Source organism: Pteropus alecto, unplaced genomic scaffold (genome assembly GCF_000325575.1).
Source record: "Pteropus alecto unplaced genomic scaffold, ASM32557v1 scaffold5, whole genome shotgun sequence".
Lineage (NCBI taxonomy): Eukaryota > Metazoa > Chordata > Mammalia > Chiroptera > Pteropodidae > Pteropus > Pteropus alecto.
This window is the reverse complement of record NW_006441953.1, coordinates 17,774,088-17,794,721: the sequence shown is the minus strand read 5'-3', so window position 1 is coordinate 17,794,721 and position 20,634 is coordinate 17,774,088. Positions and strand designations below refer to the sequence as shown.

The 20,634-nt window shown below is 34.9% G+C and overlaps 1 protein-coding gene and 1 pseudogene across 7 annotated transcripts in view; one reads left to right on the top strand and one right to left on the bottom strand.

Annotated features, from left to right (window-relative positions):
* The window catches only part of RBPJ (recombination signal binding protein for immunoglobulin kappa J region), a 96,470-nt gene that overhangs the window by 9,219 nt on the left and 66,617 nt on the right, over positions 1-20,634 (top strand). The gene's annotated exons all lie outside the window — the stretch shown is intronic.
* LOC112485507 lies at positions 1,787-9,738 on the bottom strand (annotated as a pseudogene).

The window sequence follows — 20,634 nt, the reverse complement described above, 5'->3', positions numbered from 1 at the left end:
TGCCTTTTAAGTTATGTGCACTTGGTTTAAAAAAATTTTTTTTCTGTTTGTGGGGATTTAGGCCAAGAATATAATCTCAGTCCCAGGCCCAAGCCTGGTTGGTAGAGTGCTGTTACCCGTATTGCTTAATAAACCGTCAGCCTGCCTATTCTTTCCTCCTTTTCTGTTTTCCTGTGCTTGATGCTGACTGTGTTCTTTATCTTGTATTTCTGACTGAATAGGGTGGCCTCTTTGAGAACACATTTGTTCTCACTGCACACCTCCTCACTCTCTGCTTTAGTGGCCCCTCCCTACTCAAGAACTGCCTAGGTTCAGTTACCCTTGGCTCATTCTAGTTCTGCTACCTGCATTAAATTCCAGCTGTCTTGAGTTTCTAAAGCCTCTGGAAGAGAAAATGGAAGAATGGAAAAGATTGAGGAAAAAAAAGACCGTCATACGGGGAAGGAGGCCAGAACTTGAAATTTTATACTGAAAGATGGGTTTGTTTATGATGAACCTGATGATTTTCATAGTGATTTTTTTTTTTTAGTTTTTGTGTCAAGACAGTATTACTTTTTTGACTATGGAATTATTAAATCTGTTTTATATGTCATCTGAGTTTGTCCAAAAGCAAGTGAATTAAGTCTATTTCAGCATTTGGAGGAGTAGTGATAGTTTTAGTAATTTACTTACAGTTTATAATGAGTGCCATTATTTGATTAAATGAATAGTACTGAATTAGTGGGAGTTGCTGCTTCACTGTTATAATGTTAAAAAAAAAAAAACCTGGATAGTTGTAGCTTTCAACGGTTATTTTATAATTTTTGGTAAACAAGCCATTCTTCATCCCAGCCTTCCTCCATGATGTTCAGCGTGATGTGTACATTTTACATACAGGATTTAGTGGCATTTGATTCACTTAAACCTAGTTTCTTAGCTATAACTCCTGGAAGTTGTCAGTTGGTAAATTAACTATCTTTTATATTACATTAGAATATAAATTCATATGGTAGCATTAGTGTGCTGTTGATTTGTTTATTCATTTCGTTTTTTGTTTGTTTCTATACAGGGAAGTGACTGTCTCAATGTAGAAATTTTTCTTAAGGGTTAATATCATCTGTAATCACTCATCTTGATTATTTTTTTGATTGGAAAAATGTTATAAGAAACTCAAAAGTTATTTAAATATATCATGTAAAGTGAGCCACTGTATAGTCTTCCACCAGAAAAATTAACTACTGCTTATAACAGTTGGGAATATATTCTTTCAACGTGTTTTTTTCCCTAATGGGAATGCTGACATTCTATTTTATATTAAAAATGCAAATAAATTAGTAAACATAATATTAAGGGGATTGGAGAACCGACATTTCATTGAATATCCACTGAATTCTCAACTACAAAGTGAGGGAGATGGTATCTCCATTTTATAGATAAGTCTGAGAGTCAGAGGTTTAGTAATTTAACTCATTTATACAGCTTTGCTTCTGCCTTTGCCATTTGCACTGCCCTGTATGTACTGATAGAGCTTTTGTTTAGCTCTATACTTGAGGTAATCTCCTGAAAGTTTCCAGGCTCTCTACCAAGTGGCAGGACAGTCTCTGATATAAGTCTAATACAAGGCTTTAAGGAAAAGGAGACTATATTCATCTCTATGAGATTACTTTAAAAATAAATCGGTGTTCTAGAAATGCTTTCAAAATTAATTTTGACTAGTTTTTGAACTTAAAACTTTCTTTGAAAAACCATCATTTATCTTTAAGTAAAATTTTCTATTTAGTGCACTCTTGCAATGTTCTGTCAGTTAATCCTTCTTCAATTTGTATTTTCATTTTTTTCTGTCATCCTATTTCTTTTCTGCCTAAAAACCAATTTTCAGGTTTTAAATTATTTTATATACACACACTATGACCTTGGGCAGGTTACATAAATGCATTATAACTTAAGTTTCCACATTTGTAAAATGAAGAGGGTATCTCAGAATTCTTGTGAGGATCAAATGTGTGTATGTAAAGGGACTGCCAGACTAGGTCTGCTCTGTAAGAATTGCTTAATGGCAGTTTCCATTCTTTGCTCTGATTCAAACCACTGCCATATTTTTTCTTTACCACTTATCTTTATATTCTCATTTATGTTACATGTTAAAATGTGGTTGTCACCTTAGGCTATCAGTAAATAACCTTTCAACTGGATCTCCAAACATCACTTTGGCCATCAGCCAGTTTAATTTTTCTGTATCCTTTGTTTTTGTTGACCACAATGTCTTTATTCTTAATTAACAAGAGAGTCACTATCTTTATCTCTTAAACATTCCATTTTTTCTTTGTTACTTACTCCTTCAGTCATAAATATTGTGGTTTGCAATCTTTGTCTTTCTCTCCTTATTTTTGACTTTATACCTGTATCTTCAGCTCAGATGTTTAGATCCATCTTTCTGAAACTCCTGCTGGTTCTCAGGAACACAAAACTTAGTTTTTCTAAAATAACTTGTTCTTTCCACCACCTAGACCTGTTTATATCATCTTATAAAATAGGCTTGATATCTGTTATTAGTGCTGTTGTCCATCTAGCTGCCACAGGTAAAAATGAACTTAAGTATTTTCTTCACTTCTACTCTTATATTTTCTTGTTTTTGTAGATGACTAAATCTTCCCCTTTCTTCTTCCAGGTTTTTTTGTTTCAGATATTCTGAGCTCTTCTTGCTCACTGCCATTGTTTTATTCTCCAGGCCTGCTTCATCTCATGGTTGGACTCTTGTCATAGCCTCGTCGGCTTCTCCTCCCCTCCTCCCACCAATTGTGTCCTTCTTTAATCTGTGGCTGTTAGTGGTTTGTTAGTATACACCTGTTGATATTTGCAGATTTGTGGAGGCTACTTGGTAACTTAATTTTGTTGTAAACAGTGTCCATAAAATTTTTTAAACATCACAAGTAAGTTTTTTTTTTGTCACCATGAAAAGTCTGAATTTTAAACAGATTCTTGGACTAGGGGCCCATATCTATCAGCCCGTTCAACTTTAGCACCTGTCTCATCCCCAGTAGCTTTTACAGAACTGCTAAGTCCACAGTGAAGCTCCATGAGTTTTGCCAGTTCAAAGTTGGGCTTCTTCAGCATTTTGACTTTTCTAACAAAGACTGCATGGAGAGGATAAATAGATTGGCAAGGCTTTTCTATGTTTCTCCAGTGCTATCTGGAATCAGTGTATATTGACTACTTCTTTCAAGTCATTTGTCTGCATCTCTCAGGTCATAATTTCCATCAACTTCCAGATTTGGCAGACATGTTGATGCTGAGCATAAGAGGTCTTTGAATCTGTTGTGTTTTTTAGTAAAACCAACACAGAACAGATGAAGCAAATAGTCATTTGGTAGTCTTGACATCAAAATCAGCTTCAATCATTGTCTGCCATGTTTTGACATCCTCAGTACTTAGCTTGAATTTTCTAAATGCAACTTGACCATTCTGCAGATCAGCTAGGCTCACTTCAAAAACACGACCCTTGAACCCTTGAGACTATCAGGTGTGATTTTGATTCCTTGAGTTCTCATGACTAGTGTTTTCCCAATATTTCTTATGTTGAACATAGCTGGTACTTTTACATCATACCAGTCTTTCTTAGAAAATCGGTCAACCACTTTCTTCTTGACTCCCTTTTTGCCGCCTTTTGTAAGGTGCTTCCTCTTGCCAGCCACCGTGGTGCCACTCAGAGCCAAAAGGCCGGTGTCCAAAGATTTTGATTTTGCTTTCTAGTTGCTCTTTCATGTGGGAGAGATTGAAAAACTGCTGCTGATAACCATCCTAAAATCCTGTTTGAATTTAAAAAAAATCATTAGCTATATACACGTTAATTGTAAAGGAAATCAGTATAAAGCGAATAAGGTAGTTCCTCTATGCACCTAAGTCCCAACCTCTAGAGATAGGCACTGTTTATTTACAGTATCCTTCTAAGCTCGAAATTAATTCTCTGGCCATCCCCCAAAAGCAATATATAAATATATTGTTAAAAAAGCTCATAGAGTAAATGTCAGGCACAGTATTTCTTGTGTGGTTCTGGGTGTCAGTAGGTGTGACTCCCATTGTTTCTTTATGGCTGCTTAGAGGTAGTTTACTTCTCATTCTTTACATTATTGACTTGAACACATCTGTGCACAGATTAAGATATCTAAAACCTGGATACTCTTAAGTGGAATCACTTTTTTTTCCATCTGTTTATTGGCCATTTGTATTCTTGTGAATTGTGTATAACGATCCATTATTCTGAGGAAATATGTCTTAATGTCACTTTCTGAAAGCTCTGTGCTTTTCTCACTGATTTGAAATCCTACTTTTATTGGTATATGTTATATTTACAAAGTTTCGTGGTCCCCTGGTATTAATACAGATTCATCTAATGTGTTTTAAATGTAATCTGTTAACTGAATATGGTGTTCAATAGCCTTGAGGTCTGTTGTTGATTTAACCTTTGCCATTAGTCTGGTGAGGAAGGCAGTGTTACTCTGTTTCACAGAAGTTTAACCAAGTTCACTTGCAAGTTGATGGAAGAGTTGGAATTCAAACTCATGTCTCTGGATTCCAGTTTCCTTGCCATGAATATCTTCTAGTAATTGTGTGATCTAGTATGTGATAATACTACTAGGCTTTCCTGATCTTCCCCGATCTGTCTCCCCAGTTGTGTTGACAACCCTAGTCAGCCATTGGCACATGACTGGCTGTACTCACTAACCAGAAGGAGCCCCTTCCCTTAATCCAGGTAGAGTATAGATCTGAGGGAAGAGGATAAAGTTGAACAGGAAATTGGTTTATATGGGACTTTTTTTCTAAATCTGTTTTTTAGAACAGTTTTATTTTGGATTTTGTCTCTGCATTTCATTACACAACTTTGGAAGAAAGGTTGTAGAAAGAATACAGGCTGGTGATCATGAAACAGATTCTGTTCACCACTAATTTGCTGACAGCTCTGCTTCATCTTTTTTTCCAACGTGAAGGATACTTCTTTGATATAGGTTTTAAGTTAAATGTGATACTATATGTGTCAGAGAGCTCAATTTTCACACAATATAAATGAAAGATAATACTATTAAGAATGGTTTAAGAGTTTTTGGTATTCTAGATACATTCATTCTATGTTACTGTAGTACTTTTAATTTTGTTACATGTAAAATTATTCTATAAATGTCATTTTAAAGTTTCTGCTGTCAAATTTTGTTGTTTTTGTAACTAAGACAGCAGCTGTGGATGTGGCTTAAAAACTGATGAGCATCTACAATGATGAGCCTTTTTGGAGCAATGAAAGGCTGCTTACAATCGGTAGCCACAGTTGCAGTGAATTCTGTGTTTGTTGTGAATCCCTAAGGGTGAATATATTTGGAGGGGGGTGAATTAGGATAGTACAGAGTATTTCTATTCTGGTAATCTTTGGAGCAGTCATTTGTTACTGCTTTCTTTCTTATGAATTTGAAGGACTTTGGAACATTTTGCTTTACTTTTTTGATGATTCTCTAAATGTTATTCTGATATACATAAAGGTAAATTGTAATTTTAAGATATTTATGGACATGCTTTCTGTCATCAGATATTTTTGCTCTCAGCAACTACTACTATGTGTAATAGCACTTGTGGATGATGCTTTACCTATGTATTCTGTTTAAAGCCATAAATACTGGGTTGTTTGGAACGAAATAGTTTCTGTTTGGTATGATTAGCCCATACATATAAACAGTTTTAGGCACAATGCATATATCCATTTTTATTTCGGAAGTCTATGGTTTTAATATATTATTGAACAGATCCAAGTAGTTAACTGTAAATTATTAAAAGTAGTTTTACCTTGAGATATTGAAGACCACACCTGGAGATGAGCTACAAGAAATAAGGGAGCTGTGGTATTTTCTATCAAAAAATCTAGAAGATAAATTTCTCTAAAGAATTCTAGAAAATGTTTATTTCAAAACAAGAAAAGAAAAAGGGTGGAAGATTAGTAGTTGAAACATGAAGATTTCTGACCAAAAACTACCCATCACTGTGTATGTGGGATTATGGTCAGTTATTTCTGAAAGTCTTAAAATATATATTTACAAATCTCTGAACTGTTTATTATTTAAATCATAATAGATTCACATTATTTGTAAAGGCAGTGCTTAACATACTTTCCAATCATAAATGTTGAGCATTGAAGATATTTGAAAAGTACGGGTTAAATATGATGTTCAAATTAACTTGGACAGTAACATTTGTCCTTTTGTTGTGTGGGACATGTTTTCAGGAAGGTTTTATGCACATTAAAAATAACAGTTTTTCGTGATTTAGTTATTATCCACAGTCACTTTTAGATATTAAAGCATTCCCAGCGAGTTACTTTTGGTTCATGAACAAATTTTAGCAGAGCAGATGTAGACTACCAAAGGAATAATTAGCCAAAAAAAAATATTAAAAGGTTAGAGAGCCCTTTGTGTAACATTTAATTTCTTGGCTAGTTTATATGAATAATTAAAGTTTGAAGCAGTTAAAATTTCTTCTCTTGGGATTTTGCCGTTGTCACTGATAGCTATAATCACTAGGGAAGTAGAAATATTATTTCCATCAAACAGAGGCTTTCTTAGCACAGGTCCCTAGTAGTTCATATTTATGTTGGATGATTTTCTGATCACTCCGATTTGGTATACTTTTGAAAGATCACACCTGGAAATAGAATATGATGTAGATATTAAAATGGCTTAGTGAACTTGAGAACTTCCAAAAGTCGGAATTGTAATATATAGTTACCGTGCTCTTGAGGAAGATAGTCTGTTCTTGTGAGAAGAATCACCTCGTAGTGGATGCTAATACCTCAGCTGTCCCGCCTCTCAAGATTCTTTAGCTACCTCTTCCACTTTCTGACTTTAATTAGCTCTGACATCAACGTGCTATTTTCTTTTCTGCTTTAGTCAGATGGCCCGCCCATCCAGTGCTTTGAGGCATTGGTGGGTGTGTGTTAGGATTAAGGATAGGTATCTTGTGTATGAGGACGATTTGCAGATACTACAGTATGGAGGATATTATAGTTGACAAAATCACATCTTTTTTCAGCTTTAATGTGGAGATTTTACTTTCTATTCATAGGATTATCTTTCACCTTTTTAATGTCTATTTTCCTTTTCCTGTTGAAAATATAAAAACATACACATACATTTTGGGATCCACATGTGTAGTTATGCTCCTGAAATTTCAAAAACACAACTTTGCATATGCTCCTGAAATTTCAAAAACACAACTTTGCAAGCTATATTTATTCTATAGCAAGAAATGTTTTTTGAAGACATTTCTTAATGACGTATGAAAGGAACTCAGTGACATTTTGGAGATAGGTGAAAACAGATTGCCTTTTGGAAAGATAGCATGGGGCTTTATTTCTTTAATACTATAACTGAGGCAAGTTGTAAGAGTGAATAGAGTCATGGTGGATATATTTTGACTTTTGAGCTATTAAAAATTATCAAGGAAAGATTCTGGTGCTTCACACATGTTTGGGGGGACAGTGGTGCCATTTGTGGAGATGAGATGGCACTGAGGTAAATTGCATAGTAGAAGAGTCAAGTAAGTGTTAGGGGGAGTTTTTGTTTTCGATCATGTTGAGTTTGAGGTCCTGTGAGAGAGCTAGATGAAGATTCCTGGTGGCCAGCCATGTGTGTGTATTTCTGGAGCTCTATATCTGTGATTCCTGGAGCTCAGGAAGGTGGAGAAGTCAAGGTTAGAATTACATACTTGAAGACTGTTAGATGGTAATTAAAACCTTATGAGTGGGCAAAATCTCCGGGGGAGAGTTGGAGTTAAGCAGAGACAAACTGCTGGTGAGTATCACCATATAAGGAATGAGTAGAGGTGTAGAAACCAATAAAAGAAAACTAATAACAAAAAGGGTGCGACAAAAACCTATACAGTGTAGTGTCATGAAAATGAATAGAATATTTTCTAGGAAGGAAACTGGTCAGTTGCATCAGATTCTACAAAGAGGACAAATGAGGTAAATCCAAATGTTCGCCAGATTTAGTACTTCAAAGACATTGGCAAGAACAATTTCAGTGAACTGGTGGGAGCTGTAATGTGGTTTGTTATGGGTTGAGGAAGTAGAGACAACTTTCAAGAGTAATGGCTCTGAACTTGGTGGGAGTAGAGCAATAGGTGTTGGCAGTACTGCATTGTAAGATAGAATAGACTTGATTTGTTTAGATGCTAATTGGAAAGGAACAAATTAAAAAGGGAAGGGAATGAAACTTAAATGGAAACTCCTGTTGTTGCTTTATCTGTAACATTGTGCAGCTTCTCATGTATAAATGAAAAGGGGTTTTGTTGGAGAGGGGAACACATTCAATAATACTGTGACTACGAGGACATGCATAAGTTTGATTAACTTTTCAGAGTCTTCACATTGATTATCTTATTTTAATGAGAGAAGATATTCTGTATTGTTTTTCTTCTGGAGAAGTGATGTTGATTCTTTCAAAAATTTTGTTTGGTGTCTCCAGTAATTAACTGAAATGGTGAATTTAGTTAATTCCTGTGAAGCCAAAGAAGGTTGCCTGTACTTGGGGTCTTTATTCTTTATTCATACATTGCAAGGGCTCTGTAGCACATGCAGCAGTTTTGCTTTGTTTTTGTACTTTATCATAGTCTCTAGACTTGTGATTGCTCACCCATGTCAGTAGAAAGTTAATATGTACTTCAGTATAGGTGATAAATTATAGTGAAGTGTTGTATTTTACTAATATATACATCGAAATATGTACAGAAATTGGAAATGTTTAAAAATACTGTGATAAAAATGAGGTAAATAAAAATTCGAAGACAATTTTAAGAGAATACTAGAAACTATCTTCACAAGTATTTTTTAGTGGGAACAGTGTTTATTAAATATCACCGAGTTTTCTTAATTGTGATAAAGTAACAATATACTTCATTAGTTTTTAAATGTTGGTTAAAACTTTATGATGGCATCATTCAAAGGGCTAGTTCCAAGTTCCTTTTATTTCTATACAAATCAAGTGATTTTCTTAGCTGGAAAGCCATTGTTTAAATACCATGCTTACTGTGTTTTTAATTTTACAAAAATAACTGCTAGGTAGCATACTCCAAGAAGCTGCTTGTCTTTGCAGTTAAAGTAATCAATTTGGGAACGTTTTTGTATATGAAAAATGAGTAACTCATCAGGTTTCATAACCCTTTTAAATGCTTGCCACGAGGTTAAGGGCCAAACGTCTGTATGGTACAAGAGATTTTTGTGGGTTACTCCCTATCTTTTGAAGATATATTGTTTTATAAAACTAACCATATCCATGACATCTGGTAGTATACTTTGTGCCATTCTGTGGTCACTTTCCTTGTTAATGAAAGGTGAAATGAATGAGTTTCTTGTGTGATGGATCTCAGTAATACATTTTTTACAGAGATCTTGTTTTTATTTTGGTTAAAGCAGATAATATTGTCACAGGTTTTCCATCAGATACTTTTATTAAAGAAGTCAAAGGAGCTTCCTCTTAAAGATAACCTTATATTTTGCTTCTAGCAGAGTGCCTGTCATATAGAAGGCACTCAGTAAATGTTAAGCTGTAGAATGAATTTACAGCTGACAATGTTTTCCTGTAGATATTTTCTTAAGATATTTGTATTTCATTAACAAACCAGCAAGTACTGTCAACTGAGGCGTATTATACTACTCACCAGTATTATCGCAAATTTCCCACACTGTTTAATTTTTCCTAATAGTAGTTCTTCCACCCACGCCATTTTCTTCGACACTGTTTTCTGTACATATTTATACAGAAATTTACTGATAGAAAAATGCATTTTGGTTATGTCCCTGTTATTCCCCAAGTCATATTTCAATTCTTTCTACCATGACTGGAAGAACAAATCTTTCCTCAAGGTATGTGGCTTCTTATCTTAAAATATTTTATAAGAAACTACTAAAGAGGCATGTAAACATATATAGTTAAATTCAGTGAAATTTTATAAAGTACTGAATTGAAAATCATGACTTTAAACTTCTCCAGAGGGAAGAAACTCAAAACCTATAGAGATGTGAAATGTGTTTTAGGTACTTAATTTTTTAAGCGTCTTACTAATGCGATTGCTTTATACTGTCGTTTGCTGATCTTAAGAGCAAAGTTTATATGGAGGGTGAGGTTACTGTTGCTAGTAGATGTAAGTCTATATTTTAAAAGGTTATCTTGGTTTTGTCTTTTTGACTATCTCGTTAGGTCCATTTCTGATTAGTTAATCATTTTTACTTGGTGAAGAGGGAATACTAGAGGAAGAGGTACCCTTCTGCCATTTATTTAGTGAGCTTGAATTGTTAGCATGTTCTCCAACACCTGTTTGGTTGCAGAAATCATCTTAAGACCTTCAGCTGTTTTCTGAGGGCTCAAGTCACTAAACTAGGTAATTTGCGGTATGCTGAAACAAATCAGTCAATGAGAGCACCATTGACAACCCTTTTACACTGTGGAACACCTGCTCTGCAGGTTGGGATCATCTGACATAGGTGGACTGGACTGAGCCTTAATGATGTATTCTAAGATAAGCGAGCACCAGCTGTGTTTCAGGCTTTAGAATATGCAAGTGGACAAAACAGACACAAAATTTCTCCAAATAATAGAGATTACATTTTATTGAGAGAGACAAATAAGTAAAATATCTGTTGAGATAAGGGCTTTGGAAGAAAAAGAAAGTTGGGATTAGGATAGGGAGTGTCAGGAAGAGGTTGCAGCAAGATAAAGTACTCATGGAAGATCTCACTGAGATGCTGACATTTGAGCAAAGCACTTTAAGGATAAGGTGAGAATGTGAGGCATGTATGTATGTGGGGGAAGAGCATTCCAGCAAGAAGGAACAGCCATGTAAAGACCCTGAAGCAGAATGTGCCTAGAGTTGATATGGCTTATGAAGTAAAGATAGGAGTCAGGATGTCTCCATGGGTTTTGGCCTGAACAGTGCAATTACAGGGTTGCTATCATTTGATATGGGAAAAACTGGTTTTGGGTGTGGGGTTGGGAGATGAAGATGTATGCGGAGCAGTAATTTGTTTGTATTGCTTCTGGATTTTTCATGGTCACAGATTTAAAAATGTCAGGCAGTCCATCTCTTGGTTAAAAACATGATTTTGGACATACTCTAAGTTGATGATACTTAGGGAAGGTGAACTAATTTATTTCCCTAGGCCAAACATAATTATAAAGGAAGAGAACTTTTCCTGGAGTAAACAAAAGTATTTTATATATTAATTTTGGATTACCTTAATAATTATTTGAAAAATTTTTGCTTTATTTTAAAACGCATAACTGCTCCCATCCCTGTTGATTTAAACAATAAATGTGACAATACTATGCAGATTAATATGTAATCTTTGACACATGAAGAATGTAAGTACTGAGACTGTTTAGAAGCAAACGGGAATTGAGAGGCATGAAGTTCCAGTATTTAGATTAATGGGAAGAAGGCAAAAATTTTTGACCACTGTGATGTTGTGATTTATAAGAAGTATATATTTGATCATTCAGGTGACCAAAATATATTTTTCTCATACGTATTTGGTCTTTGTCCACAGTTCCTGGCTCACAGCTCCTAGAACACTTGGAATTTCCTAAGTCACAAGAGCAATAAAGATGTCTTTTGTTATGTTAATGAGGTGCCTGAGGGTGAGGGCTGGTTGCCAGTGGAGCTAGCCATGTGATTAGAAGGTTGGAACTTTAAGTCCCACCCCCTAACCTCCAGGGACCTGAGAGTAGGGCTGTCTTTTGGATCAATCACCAGTGACCAGTGATTTAATCAATTATGAATAATGAAGCCTTCATAAAAACCCAAATGACAGAGTTCAGAGAGCTTCCCGGTTGGTGAACACGAGGACGTGATAGGAGAGTGGTGGGAGGGTGTGGAAGCTCTGTGTTCTTTCCACATACTTTGCATCTCTTCCATTTGGCTGTTCCTGATATATCCTTTTATACTAAACCAGTAATCTAGTAAGCAAATTTTTACGTGAGTTCTGTGAGCCACTCTAACAAATTAATTGAACCCAAGGAGAATGTCATGGGAACCTCTGATCTTTAGCTGGTCAGTCAAAAGCCCAGGTAATAAATAACCTGGGTTTGTGACTCACATCTGAAGGTGGTGGGCAGTCTTGCAGGACTGAACCCTTAATCTGTAGGATCTGACTATCTTTGGATAGTGTCAGAATTTAGTTGAATTGTAGGATACTCTACTACTGTACAGAGAATTGCTTCTTTGTGTGGGAGACCCCCTTCCCACATTGGACTTGGTACCAGAACACATTTGACCACATATTTAGGTCTCCAGGCATCACTTGAGAGAATTTTTCTGATAATCTTTTATGTTATGAACAGTTAATTCAGGGCAAATATATCAATATCTGCTTATATGGCCTGTTTTCTATACAAACTATGTTTATCTTTCTATAGGAGCTTTCTGTTTTGATAGTGTTTGTGTATTTGGAAATATGTGCATGCTAGATAGGCCCCATTGCCTTGGTTTACACAATAGATTACTCAGGAGGATCACTCTCTATAGTATATCATCTTTTCTAGTTGTTATATTAAGGGATGTGCTGTGTGTGTGTGTGTGTTCGTGTGTTCTCTCCTGTCTACTTTGCCTGGGGTCACAATGCGTTGACATTGATCTTTAAGTATCAACAAAAAAATCATGTGAACTGTTTTAAATTCAAAGTAGCATTAATCTCTACTTGTAAATTTTTGTCCTAATGGTAGCAGTTTTAACACAAATTATTTTCTATGTAGAGTTGGAGTTTACCTCATATCTTTAAAAAACAAAAACAAAATGAAATAAACTATCGTGGCATTTTAGTAAGTCCATATGTACTGAAGGTTCATAGGGATGTTTTGTCTAATGCATACAAGATTCTCTGCCATAGTGCCATATATATCTTGATAAACCTTGAGTTCTGCAAAACTGCAGTGAAAGTAATAAAGCTTATGGGGAAAAAAGTGTCGAGACAGACTACTAAAAATCCATGGAACTTTGATCTGAATACTAACTAAAAACAACAGCAATTCTAGTAAACAAAAGACTAGCATTTGTATCTTGTATTATAATCAGTCTTTGGAGTCTTAAACCCTGTGCTCCAGGATCTTCTTCCTAGTTGTATACAGATCCTGGAAGGGCTTTGACTGCTTCTAAGAAACTATTTTCATTAAAATTAAAAATCTGATTCAGTGTGTAGTCTTTTTCATAATTCAGTTTTTAATTCAGGGGGAATTTTTTTGCAGCTTCATCTGCACAGGCAGCTTTGTCAAATAGATTAACCCAGCTGAAGAAGTAATAATTCCTGAAGCCACTAAATTCAGTCACTCCTTAAAAAAAAAAATAAAAGTTCTTTTGTAGATTTTTCAGGGGTTTTCCCCCTTAAAAAATTCATCTGTTGCTCAGTTTTATCCTTGTGAAAAAATTTGTTCCCAATTGACTTAAAACAAAATGCTAGGAAGAACCGTGTATGAGGCAACATGACCTATTTTTACACCAGCATCATTTCATTTCTAGTTGCCTAAGAAGTAATTCACAGCAAAGAAACATAACATTGTAGCAGAATAGACATTATTTTTGTTTTATTTTGATTTGATAAGTAAGACCAGTGGCAGGTGAGTATTAGTTTTGGAATCAGAAAGACTAGGCTTTGAATTCTGGCTCTGCCACTTAAATGTCACTTTCTCCAAGTTATTTGAATTTTTTAAGTGTTAGTTTCTGTATCTGCAAAGTGGAATGTTAATTACCATACCTACTCATAAAATTGGTAGTAAATAAATAAGATAATACTAGCCAATCTTTTTTACACATTGAGTTTACTAGTAAATGTTAGTTCTTATTTGCAGTTGTCATTTATAATCCACAGTATTCTTCAGAGCATGACATAACATATACCACTGACAAGGAACATTTTCTAGCAAGTTTAACATTTACTTAATATAAAATATTTACAAGAAGGCAAGATTTTGTTAACATCAAATATAGGTCACAAGGATTATATATTATATATACAAAATGTGGTAAACGAGATTTATATTTTCAGTTTTTGGCAAAGATTTACACAAGAAACTGATCAAATTATCAGAAGCTGTAATTGTGTTTAGCCTCTTGTGTTGTAAAGGAGATATAAAGAGGTTTTTTTCCTTAAGTTATGATAGAGATGCACTTCTTTCTATTTAAGTGCCATTAAAAGTTTTATATTTTTCTACTTTTGCCTGTTACATGTAGTGGTTTTTGAGATTTATATTCTCTTCCAACTCAAAGCTTTCATTTAACAAAATAAGTTGAAATAGAACTCCATTTAAAACTTGTTATTGATCCTTCTTATTTGATTGGATACTACCTGTTGACATTTTTATTGGGAAGTTAAACACATACTGTCTGTGAACTGTCTGTCTAGTATCATGCACTGAACTGTTTTTAGTAATGCTATTCAGGAGTCATTTCTTGAAAACCTGTTACAGCCAAGAACTTTGAACACATTAAGTTGTATAAAAGATAAGTAAAACAGGTTGCTCTTTAGTAGTTTGTTTCTTGGTGGGGAATCTAGCTATTTTCATAACTATAATATAAGGAAGAACACAAAAGCTCCTATAATAGAGACCTTTCTCAAGGAATGTGAGGTAAGGAAGAAGGAACGATGAATTCAGACGGGGTTTCAGTGAAGTCCCTGTGAAAGATTTCTTCTTCCTCTTCTTATTTTTACACTTTTAAATTAAGCTAGAGGAAGATGAGTTCTGGAAATCTGGAGGCAGGGCATTTTATCAGGAACACCTGGGTGGTACTCACTCCGTCCTCTGCCCTTCCCAGTCAGGATGTGGTTCTTGTTGGAGACAGATGAGTTTATTCAAAAACCAACAGTACCTAGTGTTTGTAAACATTCCTTTAAATGGAAGAAAACAGAAGGTGAGTGGAAAGGTAGTCCTGAGTAGTGTCCGAGTAAGAATGCGGCTTTTTTAGTTCTGCTAGAGCTGGACCTCAGGAAGGTGGTACTGGCAGCTCTATAGGGAGCTTGAGCCAAGGTAAATCTGCCAAGATAGGCTGCGTGTGCTTCTGCTCTGTGTAGCTACCGCCATTCAGTTAAGTTCTATATCATCGGCTAAACAGAATAGGAAGTAGATCAGGCCAAATAGGTCAGGAGTGAGACAGTCTTGTCTATCCGTAGGCATTTCCTGCATATTTGTAACATATTTGAAATGTTATACAATTAATACAGGAGTATATTTCTGTATCATTAGTTTAGAAATCCCCAGTTCTACTCCCTTCCTCAGAGGTAACCACTGTTAAAAATTTAAGACACATTCTTCCAGACAATTTTCTGTGTATTTAAATACATATAAAAGTACATAAATGTAATTTAAGTTTTCTTCAGGGTAGATTGAATTTGCATATTATGTATTATGTTCACTTTTAAAATTTAGGATACATTTAGGATTACTTTTCTGTTTTTTATATCTGTGTAGTATATCCATAATATGGTTATTACAGAACTTATTTAGCTAATTCTCATTTGGCGTACAACTAGATATAGTTCTCTTTTAGGAACAACACTGTAGTAATATCTTTGGGTACCACATATCCATGAGTATTTTTGTAGGGCATATACTTAGAAGTGGAATTGCCGGTTGCAAGAAAATGTACATTTATAGTTTTGATAGATGTTGCCAAATGTTCTTCAAAAGCTTACATCCATATATAGCAGTATGAGAGTTGATGAACAGATTTCAGTAGGAAAAACATGAAGACAGGAGAGCCTAGTTGATATGGTGAGGAAAGGGAGTAAAGAATTTGGTGTGTAGAAAGCAAGAGTGGCTTGTGCAGGCTGGATACCGAAAGATAGGTTGGATCCGATAACAAAGTATTTTTTATTGTGTTTCTTGGAACTTTAAACTTGTACAGACAGTGGAGGTGTTTTGAAAGGTTTTCTACGTGAGCTTTATTTTCAAGAGCAATGACTGTGAAGGCTAGGTTTTTGAGGATGAGAAATTGGCCGAGGCTGTTACAATGATCACGTGGTATTACAAAGGCCAAGGCATTAGAAGTGAAAGAAAGAATCAGATCTAAGTAGTGATGCAGAGTTAAAATCTGTGAGACTTTTGGTGGCTTAGGATGAGAAGAGAAAAAGTTGAATGTTGTGGCTATTAGAATGGTTAGGTGGCACCTTTCACAAAGATAAAAATGGAATTAGCAATAGGTTTGGGGTAAAACAAGCGAAAATTTCTTAAAGTATAAGGAGAAATATAATTTACTATCCATATGCTGATGTGTTTAGATTTTGGGGGTCACATAAAATTTACCATTTTAACCATTTTTAACTGTATAGTTCAGTGATATTAAGTACTTTCATATGGTTTTACAACTGTCACCACCACCCATTGCCAGAACTTCTTCCATCTTCCTAAACTGAAACTGAACCCAGTAAACTATAACTCTCCATTCCACCTTACTCTGAACCCATGGTAACCATCATATTCTACTTTCTTCGAATTTGACTGCTCTAGGTACCGCACATAAGTGGAGTCATACGATATTTGCCCTTTTGTGACTGTCTTCAAGCGTCATTCATGTTAATAGCATGTTTCAGAATTTCCCTTTTAAGGCAGAATAGTATTTATTGAATGCATTTATCACATTTTTTTAAATGTATCCATCTGCTGATGGACACTTGGGTTGCTTTTGTTTGGGGTTTTTTTGGGGGGAGTGGAGGAGGTTCTTGTTTTACCTTTTTTTTTTAGTTATTAGAGATTGAATACAATAAAGTTTGCAAAACAGTACAAAACACTGCACTCTTGTATAGATTCACTGTTAGAAAATAGTGTTTGTTGCCACAAGGATGATTACAGAAGATCTTACTTTGTTTTTGTACAAGTGAAATATATGATTGTTTTTGGGAAAATGACCTAAAATGCTTATTCTATTACTGGTAGGATTAGCAAAGTATTATTGTAGTATTACCATAATGGTCAAAGATATGGTATAAAGTTAACTGGCTTTTAGAAGACCTGGAGTTTCTAATATAATCATTGGATTATTGTGAGGGTTAAGTAATACGTACAAAATTATGTACACTTTGAAGTGCCCCAAACAGAGGAGTTGTAATTCATGTTCTGGTCTGATTGAAGAATTGTTTTGAAAGAATTTGAATGTCAGCTAGATGAAATAAAACAGCCGCTGTATCTGATGAAATAAGTGATATGGGTATCATAAAATAGGGATGATTGAGCTGCCAACAAGTAGGTGTTACCTGTTAATTGTGAAACTGTCTCCAAAATCTTGATTACTTTGTGGCAGTAATTTTATAATTTAAGTTAAAATGAGAACAGTGAGGTCAGAACAAGTGTATCAGGGCAGTTTTTTTCTTTTTATTCATTACTACCTAGAAAATACATATTCACTTTCCAAGTTCTCTGCAGTTCATTTCTATTTAGCAGAGTTGTAATTGTAGGCCCACAGCCCGAAATTGTGACTTCTATTAATACATTTCAAGACAATTCCATCTCAAGAAAATGTGTTATGTTTTGGAACTCATTGACATACAATTTTTCTTGATGTTCCTTTTCTGTTAAAACATACACTCACACAAATTGCTGCATACCAAACTTTCATAACAGTTGGCATTGGAAAATTGGAAAGCATAAAGAGAATACACAATATAGATGAAGAATGGTAATGGAAAATTAAACAGATCAAAAGAAGTCCTTGGAGACTTCAACTAGGTTTTTCTAGGATGGCTAATGTTAAAGGATAGCTCTTTAGCTTAATTAATTTCTTTCAACCTCATTGTAAAAGATAAGCTAATAGAAAGTAGTTGATATTTAAATGAGATGCTTAGCATGTGGAAAGCACATCATAAATGTCTGCTAAATTTATTATTTCTCATCTCTGAGTTTGAGACTGAGAGGCATTTTGGTGACTGGAGAGAACGAGATAATAGGTTACTCTTCTTAGCTGAAATTGCCTTTATTGTTTTACCTCTGCAGCATTTAAAAATGGACTATATCCCCTAACTTAGTCTCTGTAATTAGAAATTTTCTTTATATTCTTACCACATTATCTTTTATTTAACACTGACAAGTGAATATGGCAGAGGATGCATAATTAAAATACTAAGATTATTTGATTAATACATATTTTTCCTCATTAGCTCTTTTAAAAAAATCTAACTACAAGCAAGAAATAGACTAAATGTCATATCTCCCTACCCTTTGCAGAAAGTTCTGATAAACTGTAACAAATTCTATTAGCTTAAGCATATCTACTTTATTATGTACAAACTGAACTACTGAAACCCCTCTTTTTTAAGTCTCCTGAAGTCTTCCCCATCTCAATAAGTGACTCCATGCTTTCGGTTGCTTAAGTTACCTTGGAATCACTATTGCTCTCTTCCTTTTTTTTCCTTCAGCTCCACAATTCAGTGAGTTAGCAGATGTCATTAGTTTTGTCTTTAAAATATGCCCGTAGTTTCATCACCTGTGACACTTCCATTGCTTCCGCCCTGGTGTAAGACACGCTGTCATCTTTAACCTAGTTAACCTAGTTAGTCACAATAGCTTCCTGACCTCTACTGCTTCTTCTCATGCCTGCCTTCTTTCTCCGCTCCTCAGCCGGATTCATGCTGATCTTTGTCTGCTTAGATCTTGATTCTCCTCGACTCAGAATTTGGAGTATAAAGCTCAAGACCTTCATCATGATCTGTGATGTCCCTGAGAACATGCATGTGCACACCCTCACCTCTACTCACAACTCAGCCTCTTCATCTCCTAATACCTTCTCCTGTGATTTCTGTGTGCTAGCCACACTGGTCTCTTTGCTGAAACACTCCTGCTTCAGGGCTCTTGGATCTGCTGTTAATTTCTCTTGTGTGGAACCCTCCTTTCTCCTTCAGTTCTTTGCTCAAATATTACTCAGTAAGGGCTTATTTATTGCACCTCATTCAGCCTTTCCTACCTTCTTTCTTTCTCCATAGAATTTACCACCATCTGACATTCTAGTTACAATGTAGATTATGCTGGATTTTGGTCTAATTTATACACTGAGGTATCTACTTTAAAAAAGGGCTGACACATTATAGATGTTCAAATATTTGTTGAACAATGAATTTAAGAGAGAGGAGAGACTGTTTGAAGGCATGAATTAGAGCCACAGATTTGATCATCACATCACCCATATAATTAGAATTAATATAAGTGTGAAAAAAATTCTAACTTAAAGCATAAGTATTTTTTGATCATTAAATTAAAACATTCCTAGGAAAATGTTTTATTTTTATTTTAGAGTTGTGGCATTAGCAGTCACTGATTACCAGATTTTGCCATCAAAGTCAGTGTTTATGCCTGTTCTGGTGAGCAGTGTCTTAGGTGTTTTCACATTTAAGCATTACTGCAATTTTGTGCTGGTATTATCTGCAGAGAAATTGTGACTAGTCAGTACATATCAAGTAAATTTCTAACCTGTGACTCCTGACTCCAAGTTCAGAACTTGAACAGAACGTTGTTTATCACTTAGGACCACAATCTTTTAAGCCACCCAGGTTTAAATTTTATTTTAAACAAAAAGAGACCTAAACAACTAAGCTGAAGGAGAACGAAAATGATAGGGAGAAACTCAATTTACCTATAAACATTTTTATGAAAGTAGAGGAAAATTTGATTCAGGCTCTATATCTTTAGCATTTCTTACTTGGTTTCCTCTCAAATCCTAGAAAGGAAAGAAGCTTCTGTTGATTTGTTTGTTTTCAGTAAATACATAATAGTGTTGATGAGCTGATTTACTTGATTTCTACTTTTCCTTCCCTAACATCCTTTTCTCAGCATTTTTGAACTACTGTTCTTCCATCTCCTTCTCCGCTATCCCCACCCTCCTATCTTTGGCCTCACAGCAGGTACACTAATCCATTTGGAAGAGGATAGCTGTGTATGTGTATGTATGCATGCATGTGTGTATTTATGTTTAAATTATACCTGTCCATACTCTGCTGTCTAGAATTCCAGCAAAAAAAAATGCAGGCATATTCCAGTTGAACCCTAGGTTTTTGCAACTTTGAGTAGTGGTCTCATCAGGCACTTTGATAGAAGTTTTTATCAGTGTTACAATATACATTTTAAGAAAAGAGCTTTCCCAGTTGTAAAGTAAAATTAGTTAAATATTTCATCTTTCAGAATTGCTAGATCACAAGTGTCTTTCAGGTGCTCAGCCTCACTGATCTTGACTGAGTTCAGTCTCAGCTATAGCTGCTTGACGTTCCCTTGCCCCAGTGTTTAATTGCAGAGAAATTGCAGTTTTATTATTAAGATGGGAATCAAAGTAGTTTATGATTCTTAGAAAAATTCTTTGAAAATTACTCAAAACCAGGTTCAGCTTTAGATTTGAAAAATATATTAGTATTGGCAAAAACTAGTTTAGTATTGAAATTCCTAGAGTATATGATTTTCATACTTTTGATATAGCAACAGTTAATTTTCTGTCATTATATAACAAGACTGTTTCCAAGTAGTTAGTTGACAAAACTTGTTTAAAATTTGTGTCTGTAGAACTCATCCCCTAAATTATAGTATCTAATTTAAAGACTGCTTCATCAATTTCAGTATTTTTTTTCTTTGTAAAAATTAAGTATATTTAATAAGCCTCTGA